This window comes from Homalodisca vitripennis, chromosome 3, assembly GCF_021130785.1.
Source record: "Homalodisca vitripennis isolate AUS2020 chromosome 3, UT_GWSS_2.1, whole genome shotgun sequence".
NCBI lineage: Eukaryota > Metazoa > Arthropoda > Insecta > Hemiptera > Cicadellidae > Homalodisca > Homalodisca vitripennis.
The window spans coordinates 163,796,353-163,812,372 of record NC_060209.1 but is presented as its reverse complement, the minus strand read 5'-3'; the positions used below and the strand labels follow the sequence as shown (position 1 = coordinate 163,812,372).

The window sequence follows — 16,020 nt, the reverse complement described above, 5'->3', positions numbered from 1 at the left end:
GTATGTATTCTTGATCGGTGCATCAACACAAAACCAACTTCTGTTTCAAAATGACATAGAGCCCCATTATGTATTACATCATGAGTTTGTCAACTGAAAAACTAAGAACTTCGACTTTAGGATTCTTTCACACTGGCCTAAAATAATTTATTTGTGACTAAAACCGTTTACCATAAAATATTGGTGAGAAATTTTAGTTATTTCACGGTAATTATAAAAACAGTTTTATTCTCCCAAAACACTACTCTTTAAATTTACACTTAGAATGGATCAGAAGATTGGGATATTTTTCACTGACCTAACTCAGTTGTGTTTAAAATGTCATTTAAAAGGAATATGCCCACGATGTATCTTGTTATTGCGTATGAACCGTGGGTAACTGATAGTTCTTAGTAAAATTAAAGTAATATGTATATTACTTGAATAGAGGTCATACATAATATTATACATAGTTTAATGAGGCAGTGATTTATTATTAAATTAATAATTCTCACAATTTATGTTTCCAAATAGTGAATTGGAAAACAGATGTCCTTAATATTGCCCAAAAGGCTAAAAAATATTAGGTACAAAGTTCAATTTTTTAAGGATCAAAATTTACTTTGTTGAATGAATAAATTTTGCTAAGATTTTACATTTATGATTAAACATTTGGTTTGTTACATTATACAGGGTGTAAAAAAGGTCCCACACGGGCTTCATAATTCCCGAACGATTACAGGTAAAGCAATAAAACGTGGTACATCAGTATTGCACTTATAAATGTACTTTTTGAAGTAACTACCATTTTTTGTCATGTCAGGGGGATGGCCAACAAGGAGTCAGGAGGAAATTTTAAATGAGAGCGTGGGTTGAGTAGTACATAAAATTAAAGGTATTTATGTGTAGAGTACAATGCCGCAAATCCAACCCCAAAGGGTTTCCTCTTTAAAATATTACGCTGGTTTGAAATTTGAAACATTTACAATGTAGGTCCTGTTCTAGATGGTTTAATATTCTTGTCTTGGCTCAAGTTCTGAAAGTTAATCTTAGTAATTGTATACTGAACTTATGAAATAGTTTTTACGGTGGTTGGTGACTTTTCACATCCAATGGAGGATGGTTTACAAGGAGTTCGGCAAAAACATTTAAGCATAGCTCAAGATGTACATTGTTTTTAAATTGTAATGTAAGATGTACATCAAGTGAAGTCCAAAGCCAAAACTAAAAATACGAATTTTCTATTATAACTATACCAGGTTTTTCCCTTTTGCATTCATATCTGGTAAAGAACCCCTTTATAATAATGTACATCTTGAGCTAAGCTTACGTACTCCTTGAAGACCATTCTCTATTGGATGTGTACTACCTTAAAAACTTAAGTATAGGTTTTTCTTCTATTTCTCTTAAAGAACATATAGCTATCACTATTAATGGAAGGAATGAATTTGTTTCTTCAATTTTATAATGTCCAATAAAAAATTGTCACATTTTTGGGGAAGAATTTTCAAAATTATTAACTTCAAGGCTGGTTCAAGTTCTTCAGTCAATTTCTCTTGACACTTTTTGTGGTACAAATCGTAGAAAATATTTGCTCACACAAATAAGTAGTACAAAAGGGGCTAGTTGTTTTACGGCTTTGTTTGTTTAATCTGTGAATTCTGACTCATTCCTCCCCCTCCCCTCAATCCGATGGCGTAGACACCCTTATAGTGTAACCTCAAGAACACAGCTGCAGCCTACATGCTAAACCTGCCAATATGCTAGCGGTAAAATGTGATTGACCAATACAGTTACGTGTTTTTAGCGTTTAGTGTAGTTGTCTAATTACCAATTCATACTTGATTTGGTGAAATGTTATTCTTAGTAGAAAATGTTTTTCATTTAAAACGTAAAATAACGTTTTATAACCGCATCTATATATTTTTTCACATTTCGTAGGCTAGCTCCGCGGATCCTCCCCCCCCCCCCACGTGGACTCGCAGACCTCTAGTGGGTTCCAGAAGAGCCTTCAGGAGGCAGCCAATGAGAGAAAAGGGAATCTTGTTGAAGGGTCTCTGAGTCACCTGCGCCACTAGTTGATCAGTAATTTATTTGAACTTTTTATGTTTACTAAGTGATATATTTAAACAACCAATTGTTCGCATTCGTAACATCTGCAGCAAAAGCATTACTTAAAATTGTATATGTATTATAAAGTGGTCGCCAGAAGATAATTAAAGAAAATAAACAAATACTGCTATCAATTATTTCTTGAGTCATATTTTATGGAACTCATGGTTTTCCACTAAGAGGAAAGGAAGGAGACTAGGGGATTTTCTTTGACCTTTTAAATTTGATATTTGACTCTGATGATGAGAAGAGTTGATACCTACTTGAATAGTTGTCAAAAAATGTAGTCTACTCTTCATCAAAAATTCAAAATGAGATTATAAGGTAATGTGATGAAGTTGTCAAAGAAAGAATTATTGAAGATTGTAAACAAGCAAAAGCTTACACTGTAATGGATGATGAAATAGCAAATATCACCAAAAAAGAACTCCTTTATATCGGATTGCGGTTTTCTGGTGAGAATTAAGAAACAATCGTAGAGGAATGTGTAGGCTATGTCGAACTGACATCTCAAGATGCCTCTACAATCGTAATTCAGAAATGTTTTTAGTTGATCAGGATGTTTCAGCAGATAACTGTGTTGATTTGGACTTGATGTTCTACGATGGAAAAAGCTGGCCTACAGGCCATTTTGAAGAAAAAGCACAGTAAATCTTTATTTTTCAATAGTTCAAACCACAAACTAACTATTGTGGTAAATAATGCTAGTAAACTACCGGACAATTAATTGCAACTGTCAAGGATACAAAATCCTTCTTTCGTGAGTTACCAGCCCGCAGGAATTCGGCTCCTGATCTATCAAGACTCTGTAATGAGTACAGATGGCCTGAGAAATACAAGAGCATTAGACATTTTTGACAGCTTCCTTAAAAAAATCAATGCGTTAGAACATCTCTCAGTCATAGGAAACTATGCTACAGAAATATTTGCTTATCATTTGTACTGTGCAGTTACTAAATATATTTTTATCTTAGCTTTAGTAATGATTGCAAAGTGTTCTGCGATTTTGGAACCCGTTGTAAAAGTTTTACAAAGTAAAGATATGGATTTGATCAGTGGCGTGCGGTAAGATGAAGCTATCGAAACACTGCTTCATTAGGTGGGTGCAATTTTTGTAATGTTTTGTACCTAAAACTGTTAACAATGCTCCTAAAAATAATCTTGACTCGCTCTTACAACACAATTCTTTTATTGTATTCCTGCGCTCGTGTTCCTCGTCTGAAGTGAAGATGGAATGAATGCGACAGTTTCAGTAGACAGGCTGCGCGCGCTTAGAGTTCATGGTTAGCTGGCTGTGGGAGGGGGCGGTAGCCGGTGTTAACAAGTAACCAGGGAAACTAGTTTCTCTTGATGGAGACGTACGAGGGATGTACTAAACACGTGATTTTCTGTTTTCCCTCTTTAATTGCTTTGAAATGTGTGTAAAAATGTACGCTTTTCGTCTTAAAATACGGACAATTTTCTACGGAGATTGTCCCCACAAACCCCCTACGGCTTAGGCGGGAATTCTCAGGATATCGCGGAGAAAGTCAGCGTTGAGTTAACAGTTTCACGAATCGTTCAAAAGCAAATATACAGACATAATGCACCACCTGAGACTGTGAATGAATACTGGAGACGGTCATTGATCATCCCTTATCTTAACAACTTTATCGTTGGATGTTAGATTCTCACACGAAACTACGCCCGCTTTTGCCGTATCCCATATTCATACATTATACACCATAAAATACTTCAAAATATTTGGGGAAAATGCAATCTTTAATTGAGTTATGTGAGTTAGGTGACATCTCTGCAGAATTAGATTTGTGGTTTAATCCTGTGGTAAAAGAAGAATTTAGCAGTAGACAAATTGAAGGATACTAAAGTGGCACTTTTCGAGGAGGCTAATATTTTTTCCGTGCTACAAGGCATTCACTCCTCATTTGAAGTGCTTTTGTATCCACTACGGCAATTTTTGAACGATCTCTTAGGACCCTTCAAAATGTGAAATTAACTTAACTTAAAATTAGCATTGAATTAATTCTTCCTACAATAATTCCGTTACGAATATAATATTACATACGGTTGGATGTATTATTATCTCAAACTATTGAGTGGTATATGGTATTATCTCCTTCATTCGATTAGTTTCTGAACTTCTCAATTGAAACTTATGTATCGATTGTTGTGATGCCACTGAATAGTAAATACGTCATTCCCGGGTCATTCTCAATAAGTCTTCTCTACCAACACAACAGTACTCTACGGATTCCTACTAGTACCAACATAACAGAAGTGTACTATTATAGTGTTGACTCAGTTCAGTCAGTTGACTGTTGAGTGTTATTGCTGTGTTACTTATTTTATTTTAATTGCGTGAATTGAATAACGATGTCTGGAGTAGATGTTTTGTGGTGATCGGTTCATGATTTTTAAATGTTTTGCTCACGCTTTGAGATTTAATGGGGTGATCAACCGAGGCGGAGAGAAAGAGTGGGACAGAGCCGAGCAGTACCGATAAATCCCGAAAATTCCTGACAAACTCTGTACATGCGGCTGATAGCGACCTCAGTTCGGAACGGTTCTGATTTCTATTATCTTACGAATTAATGAGTCGTTTTATATCCGAATTAATGAGTCGTTTTATATCCGAACATATCTGCAAAACATAGAAATTATATCGAATTAATTATATTAATATTGAACTTTTTTTATAACTCCAAAGACACTTTACAAAAATGTGAGATGGTGCACAACGAATAAAATGTCATAATCTTTTTGTGCTATTGGAATATATTCAAATTAATAGGGCAAAAGCAACATATTATAACGTGGAGTCCTTAATTGGTAGTAAATAAATTAATAATTACACTACAAAATCTGTAATAAGAATTATGTAATAGCTGTAATAAACTAAGGGTATTAAAAAAGATTAATAAAGAAACTTGCGAGTAAATATTCAACCAAAAACATAATTATAGAAATGTGACAAAATCAATGACAACTACCTGACTTAAATACCTAACATAGCACGTGACATCATTAATAAATACAAAATTTTGCTAATTATATTATATTACTGTAACTGACAAATTCAGTTTAAGATCATATATGAGTATATTTTTGGTTTACAATTTTAAACACTTATATTTATGTAAGAAATATTACACTTATATTACAGAAATTTTATGTAATACGGATGATGAAAATAATTTAGTCCTACTGATCTCTAATGCTACGAATATAAAGATTTATGATACAATTACAATTACACAAATTTATATAATTTATTGAAGTCTGCCATTGTTACTCAGAAGGCTTAATTAAGTCTAGGCAAATTTCTAACTTTTCCTCCTCTGTGAGGCCTCTCTGCGAGGATTTTTTGTTCTTTTTCGTGGAAAAATAACTCCTCTGTTTGGTCTTATAGCAATAGCAATATATTTCTCTGTCTGTTTTATAGCTACGCCACTGAATGTAACGAGGTTACTTTGTTACATTAGACTTCCTTACGTCTTTTTGGGTCTTTTTGATACTCCGTTGTATTGGTTTATTTGTATGTAGACAAGAGTAATTGCCCTGCCATTAATTACGTTTTAAAATCAAGGTTTAATGAAATAAATTTAATTGCGCTTGAGTCCTGCAGCATCCAGCTTTAAAAATGTTATATATATATATATATATATATATATATATATATATATATATATATATATATATATATATATATATATATATATATATATATATATACATATATATGTTGTTGTATCAAATTACTGAAATGTGTTTAATTCAGAGTAGAAGCTAAAAACACAGTGGTACATTTTAAGAGGCTTGTCACATTGATTGCCTGCAATTAAATTGTGCTGCATCCTGCAACATCCAGCTTTGAAAATGTAATTTAAATATATGTATGCTGTACTAAACTACGGAAAGGGGTTTGAAAATACAGTGATACATTTTAATAGGTTTGCCAGGTACTGAACTAAATTAAATTCAGACGAGTACAGAGCGAGAACGCGCGGACTGCCCATTCCACTATTCTAATACACGGGCTATCTGTAGTTGGCAGGAGGGGCCCTCCATCCCCACTCTTTCTCTCCGCCTCGGTTGATCACCCCATTAAATCTCAGGCGTGAGGAGCTCTTGTACCAACATAACAGAAGTGTACTATTATAGTGTTGACTCAGTTGAGTTGACTGTTGAGTGTTATTACTGTGTTACTTATTTTATTTTAATTGCGTGAATTGAATAACAATGTCTAGAGTAGATGTTTTGTGGTGATCGGTTCATGATTTTTTAAATGTTTTGACTAATTACTTGGTGTGGAGAATTCTGGATGTGTTAATAGAATTTATTGAAGGGTAAAAATAAGTGGACAAAATTAAATCCTCCTATAAGTGGTATGAAATAACCTACAAGTAGCCCCAATTATAATATGGCGATTTCGTGTCGGGTTAAAGTTCACAGTGTGAAGGTTTAGACATCACTTATCAATTAGTAAAAAAATATATGTATAGGCTATAATTTATGGCTTGGTTGTGAATTATGTTATTTTTTTCATTATCAACATAGGCAGTTTAGAAAAGTTGATTTATCCTACAATATTAACCATTGGTGGTTAAGCCGAACTAGATTACAACAGAGCTAGATCTAATAAATACATGGTAGGTATTGGCATAAACTTGTATTTAGACTTCTGATATGATAGGCATGGCATGTGTTTATGGATAGCCTATTACAAACACTTCACAACCATCCATTTGGCAGTTGGAATTTCTTTTTGTGATAGGCCATATTGTGTGGGTGATTTCAATGCATTAAGAATCTTATTAAAATTACATATTAGGGCTAGGCTATCATGATACCTAGCCTATATGTTTAATATCAATATCATACTGTCCAGGAGACTCTGTATATTTATCAGAAATTATCTCTACAGATAACTTAATTATCATGCATAAAACTTTCTTATTTTTTTTGTGAATGGTAGGACTACATGTCTACATATGGCAATGATCGATGTATAATATTATAAATAGTAATAATTAATAGCCAAATAAGAGAAATAGCTTTGATTATACCACGAATTACAATACATAGCTTAGCTGAATGTCAAATTATTTTCAGTTTATCTTCAGAAGTATGTATTGTGACTAGTATAGGCCTAAATGTTAAGTTGTTTTGTTAGTTACATTTTATAGATACATAACATAGGCCTAACTTAGATAGTTTTTATATAACCTAATTCGTGTCAACATTTTTGTTTCTATAGTTTAGATAATCATAAATATCATTCTATTGTGGTTGTGGCCTCGTATTATACTGCAGCCGTTATTATCAAACAATTTGATATAGCTTATATTATCCAACTTCAATGTTATATAAATAATCGTACCCAACAATAGGCTGTATCAGTTATTCTAAAACTTTTTACTTTAAGCTGACCTGCATAATCTAGCTAAGCCAGATCCCCTTCATGTAAGCAAACTATATATTATAAGTGAGTCGCTTTTGACATTTTACAGGCAATTTTTATTTAGTTAAGTTTTGCATATTCTGTACATAGACCTACTAGGGTAGGGTCCAATATAAGCGGACCCGGTTTTTTATATAGAATATAATCATCGATACCTAATATTCGCATATCGAATCATAGACTATCAATCGATATAAAAGTAATAACAATCATATGTTTAAATTAAAATGTGAATTTAATGATAACAAATAATAAATGAACATAACCAAAATCAGGGAAACTCATAACTGTAACTAAATGAAAAAGAACGAAAACCTTTTTTTATTAAAGTTGTGTCCACCATTACCTTCTTTTTTTGCATCTGAAGACCACCATGTTAGCTCCTCTGACAGTTACATTTGTTACCTTTCCACAAATATCACATAATGGATTCTTAGGTACTAACCCAACATCCTGAAGCCATAAAAAACATATTTTATCGTCTTTTAAAGCAATTTCGTGAAGCTTCCTAAGATTGACGGCCATTTTAATACACAATGTTACGTGAAATTTAAAATATTACCTTGTATTATTTGAAAGTGTTTACAGCTGTTCATATAGATTATTTAAGTTGTTAAAAATAATTCATCAGTATCGATTGATTATATCGATGGTTATGATTAAGTAATATCGTTTGCCAATTTCGATATAAAAAACCGGGTCCGCTTATTGGACCGTACCCGGGGTAATTAGAGTATGGGGTAATAGGTTTAATCATAATCATACAATACGTTCTTTAAAAAACACTATTTATTGCAGCTGCATCGTATATAATTGCTATTTGTAAAGCAAAATAATAATAAAAAGACCTTAAGTGTAAAGGATGTACTTGTTTTCTTTGTGCTCATAGATTGTCGAAGCACTGTGTCAGGTCTGATAATACTACTCTGAGTTACTTGGTAAAATCCAGTCTTGAACAATATTTACTCTTTATGGCAGCTAGAGCAGAAAACCCAGTTTCACAAGAATTAGTAGTAGCCAATAGAGTGAGCATTTCAATGCCTTTTCACTAATAAATGGGTGTTCCTTTTGTACACCATTTCAGAAGGATGTGAAAGAAGATCCAAATTCTCTTCAAAATATTTTTCAAACAAGATTTGGCGATTTTTAAGTGTTTAAGAAAGCATTTCTTTGCATTGGTTGGAATAGTTTGGAGATCTATTCAATCATAATTTTAAGATTAGGAAATAACTCCAAATTGTCACTTTTTAGACCGCCCTCGTACAAACCTAGCTTCTTTACATGAAGCTTTTTACCTTTTTCAGTCCATTGCAAAAGATTTGCATCTTTTTTATGTAAAGATTTGTTCAGTACATTCATTTTGTTAAAGATATCTGCCATGTATGCTAACCACAGCAAAAAAATGAGTCGGTGAAAAATGTTGAGTTCTGGTAGTTATTGTCAAGCAAAAATGTGAGGACTTCATGTCTGAGGTCAAATATTCTGGTCAAAGCCTTTCCTCTCGTTAACCAGTGAGCTTTAGTATTAAATAGGAAAGGTGTGTGTGTTCTGAGCCCATATCTTCACAGAGAATCTTAAACACTCGAGACTTTAAAAGGCCAGCCTTTTATGATATTCACTGTTTTAATTAAAGACAACATATAAAATTTCATCAAGTTCCGGAGTCATGCCTTATTTGCTAAAGCCTCTATGGATTATGATTCTGGAATTACCCTTTTGATCAACCTTCAAAGTCCAATGTATACTCCTTACATAGCCAGTGGCGTAGCGAATGGGGAGGTCCAGGGGGTCCGGACCCCCCCCCCCGAAATTTTATGACATTAAAAAATGAAGCATGGAGCAGGAGAAAAAAGGAGAGTTATCATTACTCTTGTCTACAAACATTAAATTGATTAATTTAATTGATTAAAGTGACCGTTGTTAAAAATATAATTGTCCTTTCGTTTAAATCATAAAGTATCAAACGATACTTTTGGGCTCTGCCTTTCGGATAGTGTAGTATAATCACGGTATTTCTATAGGGCGCGGTCACGTGACGTCGCAAAGTAACATGGCGAACAGTTTAAATTAACGACCACTTCGTTCAAATTCGTCTTGGGGACGTAAAATGACCGCTTAGAATTAAGTTACGATGTTGACTTTAGGTGTCATTAAACTGTAGACGTGTATATAATTATCAAACAAAATAAAAAAAAAAAATCACTTTTGGTCAGAAAATACACTTGAAAAACTCTACTGATTAGAACTTCAACTAATTTGGACTTCAGTGATTGAGGTAAACGTGGTGTTTTCGGTTGAGTTAGGACGACGATTTTTGTTATCATTAAACTGTACACTGTACCTATATAATTATCGAGAAAAAAAATCACTTCTGGTCGGTAAATACCAAAGAAAAGCTCTCTACAGATTCAAGTTTTGACGATTTTGGATTTCACTGGTTGAGTCGTTGAGATAAAAGTGGTACTTAGAATTATGTTAGAACATTGATTTTAGGTATCAACTGAACGCCGACTAATAACTATATAATTATCGAAGAAAAATTGAAAAAAATCACTTCCGGTCGGATAATACACCGGAAAAACTCTACTGATAAGAAGTTCCGACTACTTGGATTTCACTGACTGAGGTATTATATAATTTTCCTTAGTATATTCCGATCGGAAGTGATTATTTTTTTTTTTTTATTCTCGATAATTATATATTTATTAGTCGGCGTTGAATTAATACCTAAAATCAATGTCGTAACATAATTAATTATAAGTACTACTTTTACCTGAACCACTCAACCAGTGAAATCCAAAATCGTCAAAACTTGAATCTGTTGAGAGCTTTTCTTCGGTATTTACCGACCGGAAGTGATTTTTTTTTCTCGATAATTATATAGTTAGTCGAGTACAGTTTAATGATAACAAAAAATCGTCGCCCTAACTCAATAAAAAATACTACGTTTACCTCAGTAACTGATGTCCGAAGTAGTTTAAGTTCTAATCATTAAGAGTTTTTCATGTGTATTTTATTTCCGACCGAAAGTGATTTTTTTCCGATAATTATGTACTCGTCTACAGTGTAATGATACAAAAAATCGTCATTATAACTCATTCATAAATACCTCAATCACTGAAATCCAAACAGCCGAACTTCTAATCAGTAGAGTTTTTCCGGTGCATTTTCCGACCGTTAGATTGATCTGTACCCGAGCAACGCTAGAAAATTGCCCTCCTTTTCTGCCGTCAGTGGCCCAATGTCACCGAAGGGGTATTTCATTTTCTCCACAGAATATAGTTGTGTTATACCAATACACTTGAGTGAAGCTCTGTTTTGTTCTTCTTCTTTCTTATCCAGTGAATGCAACATCACATTGGTGCCTTCTACTCGGCCAGAATCGAACTTCGTAAAGTTTCTGTAGCTATACAAGAAAATTTGTGGTACTAGAGTTGCTGTGAGAGTTGAATTTGCCTATTACATCTTTCCACTTTCTATAAGGCGTAGTTACTAAAGCTCCATATTTTTGGTATTTACCTTTCACCAGTGAACTCATTGGCAAATAACACACAAAACGTCCCCCAGATCCCCGGTTTCGGACCCCCCCCCCTGAAAGAAATTTCTGGCTACGCTACTGTACATAGCCCGAGCTCCATGTATGCAAATTCCTGCTCATTTGATCCAAGACATCTCATTATCCTTCAAAAATGGTCTCATTATCAATCACTTGGAAAATGGTTTTACCAGTGGTATCAACTGAAAACGTCTCACACAAAAACAACTCTTCCCGCATCGCATATTAAATGAGGAACTCTATGAAGATCAGTAGCTTCATCATCTTGTATGGCAAAATGGGAATTTTTCACCTTTTCCAATAATTGCATGTGAAGACCCGAAATGTCAGGTATATGTGAATCGGTAAATGTTAAAAGGGCGGAAGTCAGTTTGAGTAAACTTTCGGGAAATCAAAAAAAACTGTGTAGGTTCTAAAAATATTCAATATTTAATAATACATGTGGTATTTTTTTAGTCATACATGTATGTAGAAACACAAAATTAATGTATAAAAAGAATTATAAAATTTTATGTGACGGATAAAAGCACTTAAAACTGGTAGACTTCCGCCCTTTTAACATTTATCTCAAACCAACCTCAGTTTTATTGCTCCTTGCATTGATTAGACGGGGAAATAAAGAAAAATTATTAAAATAACAAGTTTATTAATATATTATACATATTTACATCCAAGAGATACTTAGTCTGTCTCATCAACTATTTCGACTACACCAGGAAATGTTGTCTTGAGGCCATTCGAGAATTTCTTTATAAAACTGAGCGTGTTCGTTGGGAATGTATTGTAAACACCTCCTCAAGTCATTTAGTTTTGCACTTTTAATAGAGACCTTCCCTGTTGGATAAGCTATTTGGTCTGGAAGATGCAGCTCATTGTTGCCACATGTGATCATACTCATTTTGAACGTATGAGTAAGGATTCCCATCGATTTCCTGTCTTGCTCTACAGACGCCTTGTTGATCGGAGTTGTACTCAAAGTGGTGGGACTTACTTATTCCGAAAAAGATTCTTTTTTCTTTGCGCTTTCCTTTTGGTTTTCTTCTGATGCAATGTTCCGTTTGTAAAAGGTTGGCCACCAATCTTTAACATTGTAAACCATTTTAGAGCTGTCTACTTCAACCACTATGAACTTCTGGCTTTTGCTGCTTTTGATGATTATCTCAGTGATTTCATGAACACTATAGATTCTGTCATGTTTCTTTAGCTCCCGTTTGATGATGGAGAAGTCCCTATCACATGGGAGGAAACTATGGCCCCTAATAGGAAAGAACTGATTTATTTTTTTAAATCGTTTTAAGTCGGTGAGTGCTAGAAACAGTTTGCAAAAACAATGGTTCTTGTTTTGTCCTCCGCAGTTGTCTGCATACAGATTCAGCTCATCATAGTCACTTTCAGGCACAGAGGAGAGGTAGTGTAAAATGAATGAACACCTTTTCATTAGGTGATTTTCGTGCTTCTCCTTCATGGTACAGGTAGATGGTGGCAACATTCTTCTTAACATCATGGACGCAGAAACAAACTTACGGTAAGTTGTCGCATATAAAACAGTTTCTTGAACCGGTATTTGGGGTAATGAAATGTTTTGCATGTAGTCAATTGCCAATGATAATACATTACTGTTCATTTTATTCTTTGCGTCAGTAACATCTTGTTCAATGCGGTTGTAAACTTGTTTGCTCTCCTTTTATGTACAATTTTTTTCAGCCACAGCTACTCGCTTGGCAACGTCATTTAAATGGGGCGACTTTATTTTAATGCTCAACTCCTCACACGTACAGCAAGTGTCAACCTGAGGCTGGCCAAAACTTAAGTTAAAATTGGTATTGAAATAGTTCCAGTATGCTTGGTACGAAACCTTTACTTCAGGGTGTTCTTCCAAAAATATTTGGTGCATTTGTTTTACATTCAGTTTCTCACTAAGAAACTGTTTCACTTTCCCAGAATAATGGGTTATCTTAGTTGGGTATGATCTTATGTGCTTGTCAATTTCCTGATAAACTTCTGGAGCCAAAGTATTGCTGGTATGTGCCCCTCTAAGGTCCCTAACTGGCTTACTACTACTGGTCTTTAGCTGCCTTATTCGTCTTACTCTCTTTTCTGAAATGGCAAAATTGAAATAAAGGGTGCTGCGCATACCTTTACTCTCCCTGTCTCCAACAAGAAATATGGTAACGGAAGATGTTGCTGTTGCCACCTGCCTTTTTTTTAGGGCGAATGTTTGCATTTTCTTCGCGCTCCTTCCCTTTGATGTCGCGTGATCCAGGTCTTCTCTGGTTACAAAACGTCTCCAACATCAATCAGGCCATGTAAAAAAAGGTCCTGTTCATCTTTTGTCTTGTAGGCAGAGTAAAATCGGTGAAAAAGTATCCTGGATGTTTTCTGGCCCAATGTGCTCAAAAACATTTTGCTGAACATCTGCAACATAAAAAACAACCACCAAAATTAACTGTTTTTAAACCAAATTATTAGCTAAATGTGTGAAAATAAAACTAACAAAATGAACTTTTCAGATCAACCCACATTACATTAGAGTAGATTCTGTTAATAAACAGCCTATTTACTAGGTTAGGTTTTTACAATTTAACAGGTTTTTTACTAGAAAGTAATGGCCTTAATTTAATTTTTTTTTTTATATCACAAGAGGCTAACGTTAGAACCATATAAAACGGGAATACTGGTCACTTAAACCTTGAATCAATGGAGGGGCTAGGTTTCACTGCTTAGTAATATGCCTAGGCCTAAACTTTATAAACCACCCTCCAAGTATATGCAATATAATATTGTTAGTAGCTTAGCCTAAATTAATTCTGTTCTTATTAGCCAATTGAAAACAGTAATAATAATTAAATCATTACTTACCTACAAGGGTTTCCAACCTTTTTCTCTTCTACTTTCTTGCCACTAAAACTTTCATAGGCTTGGCCAGATAACCTTGCACTTTTAATTTGATTTGTTTTGTAGTTCTGAGGATTTTGCTTTCTCTTCTTTCTACATTGACATCCTCGTCACTACCACTACTTCCCGCCAAAAAATTAACATTAAATTATAATTAATACTACTGATATTTTAATGAGTTATGTAATAGCCAAAACGGTACACCCACTGATTCAGAAACTATAGCAGCAAATTGAGGTTATGTTGTTTGTCCACTCAGCTGCTAGTCAACCAATCTTTGTTAAAAAGGCGGAAAGTCCGGACTTCAGCCCTTTAAAACAAAAAACAAAGAATTCATGTTGCCATGGTTACTATAGTAAATTTATTTTAGATGCCCTGTTTAACACGAATTGGTGCGGCTATATAATCACAACATTATTCCGTCATAAAACGAATATGTCAAAAATATTGACTTCCGCCCTTTTAACATTTACCGATTCATGTCTTGATACAGTATCATTTGATATTGGTATGGCCTTCAACTGTTTACCCATGGATTCACCATACATAGTTGAAGCCATATTAGTTGCTGCTGGTAATATCAGATCTTCTCCAATAGTGTGTGATTTTGTTCATATATGAGCGATTTTGTGAGAAACCAGATAAGATGCAAACAAAGCATTTGAAGGTACACTTGTAATGTTGAAAAACATTTGTATGTAGATTTAACACTGTTAAGTTTTTGTTAAAAAATCCTAGGTTTGTTTGTGATATTTCCATGTTTAATGTCAAAATGTCTTTTTAGTTTGTTAGAGTTCATGCTGTCAGAGGCTAGGACAGTGGTGGTTTAGGGAAAGTGCGGCCCAATCAGTCACGGTAATACTTCGTGAGGCATTGCGAAACTACAATAACGGGTATGATAGGTGCTAGCTATTGCTAGAGCCATCTCCCACGCTGTGCTGAAAGAAAACATATTAGTTTAAAAGCACATTATTTTACTGCCAATAAACTAAAAAAAAAATGTTCGGCACTTTTACGACGTTGAACAAAAATTATACTATATACATCATTTACTAACAAAATGTTTATATGCATAGTATAACATACGTACCTGTATAACACAGAGACATTGCTTATTCATATACAGTTCAAAACAGAAACATAAACCCCAACAATTGACTACAAATTCATAAATACTGGTTGTACATTAATTATCAAGATAACAACTTGCATCAATATTATAATATTACTTAGAAACAGTTATACATGAACTATAAAATAATTTATTAATAATCATGATAAATATCAAACTTGTAATATAACAAGGAGTGCTAACAAACTATGTACAACATATTACTTTAAAATGTAGAGAAACACCAAGAACAAGTTAGCGCAAAAGAAAAATAAATAATGGATTTACAATATATATATATATATATATATATATATATATATATATATTTGTGCTAGTGTTGTATGTGTATACATATACATATATATATATATATATATATATATATATATATATATATATATATACAACACTAAATTGTAAAAAGAATGCCCAATGTACTTTGATAAGTTTTGTAATTATAATATATAATATAACAATAAATAGAATAATAATGTAATATACAAACAACTATGTACAATAAATAAATTAATGACAAAAAAATCTTAATGATGAATTCAAAATGCTATAAATTTACTACTGAACTAATTAGTGTCAGAAGGCCATCGTTGAGATTGCCGAGCTATAAGAAGTCCACGGATTATGACTGGCACGTGAGACAGGGTCAAATCAATCCTGTGCATAAATGCGAGTATAATATAGGTCTACATGTTATAAATGAATAAATATACATTTATCCTCACCGTATTTAATGCAATACCCATTGAGATTGGAACACTAAAATGGTCTGAGCTTGAATTTGGTGTACTTTTTAGGATTAAATGGAGTTGTGGATTCAGAGAAAACTGTGGTTGTTATAAGTTTTGGAAAAACTGAAAATGTTTAAAAAAAGGCCTTGTAAGAGGT

The 16,020-nt window shown here is 33.6% G+C and overlaps 1 protein-coding gene across 2 annotated transcripts in view; it reads left to right on the top strand.

Moving 5' to 3' along the window:
• The first annotated feature begins 6,259 nt into the window (after positions 1-6,259).
• LOC124357733 (CLK4-associating serine/arginine rich protein) overlaps positions 6,260-16,020 on the top strand; it is a 59,502-nt gene continuing 49,741 nt past the window's right edge. Inside the window, exon 1 of one of the 2 annotated variants that reach the window (XM_046809747.1) lies at positions 6,260-6,476. The gene's annotated coding sequence lies outside the window, so the exon portion shown is untranslated. Of the gene's footprint in view, positions 6,741-16,020 lie in introns of both variants that reach the window. The other variant, XM_046809746.1, reaches the window with a different exon arrangement.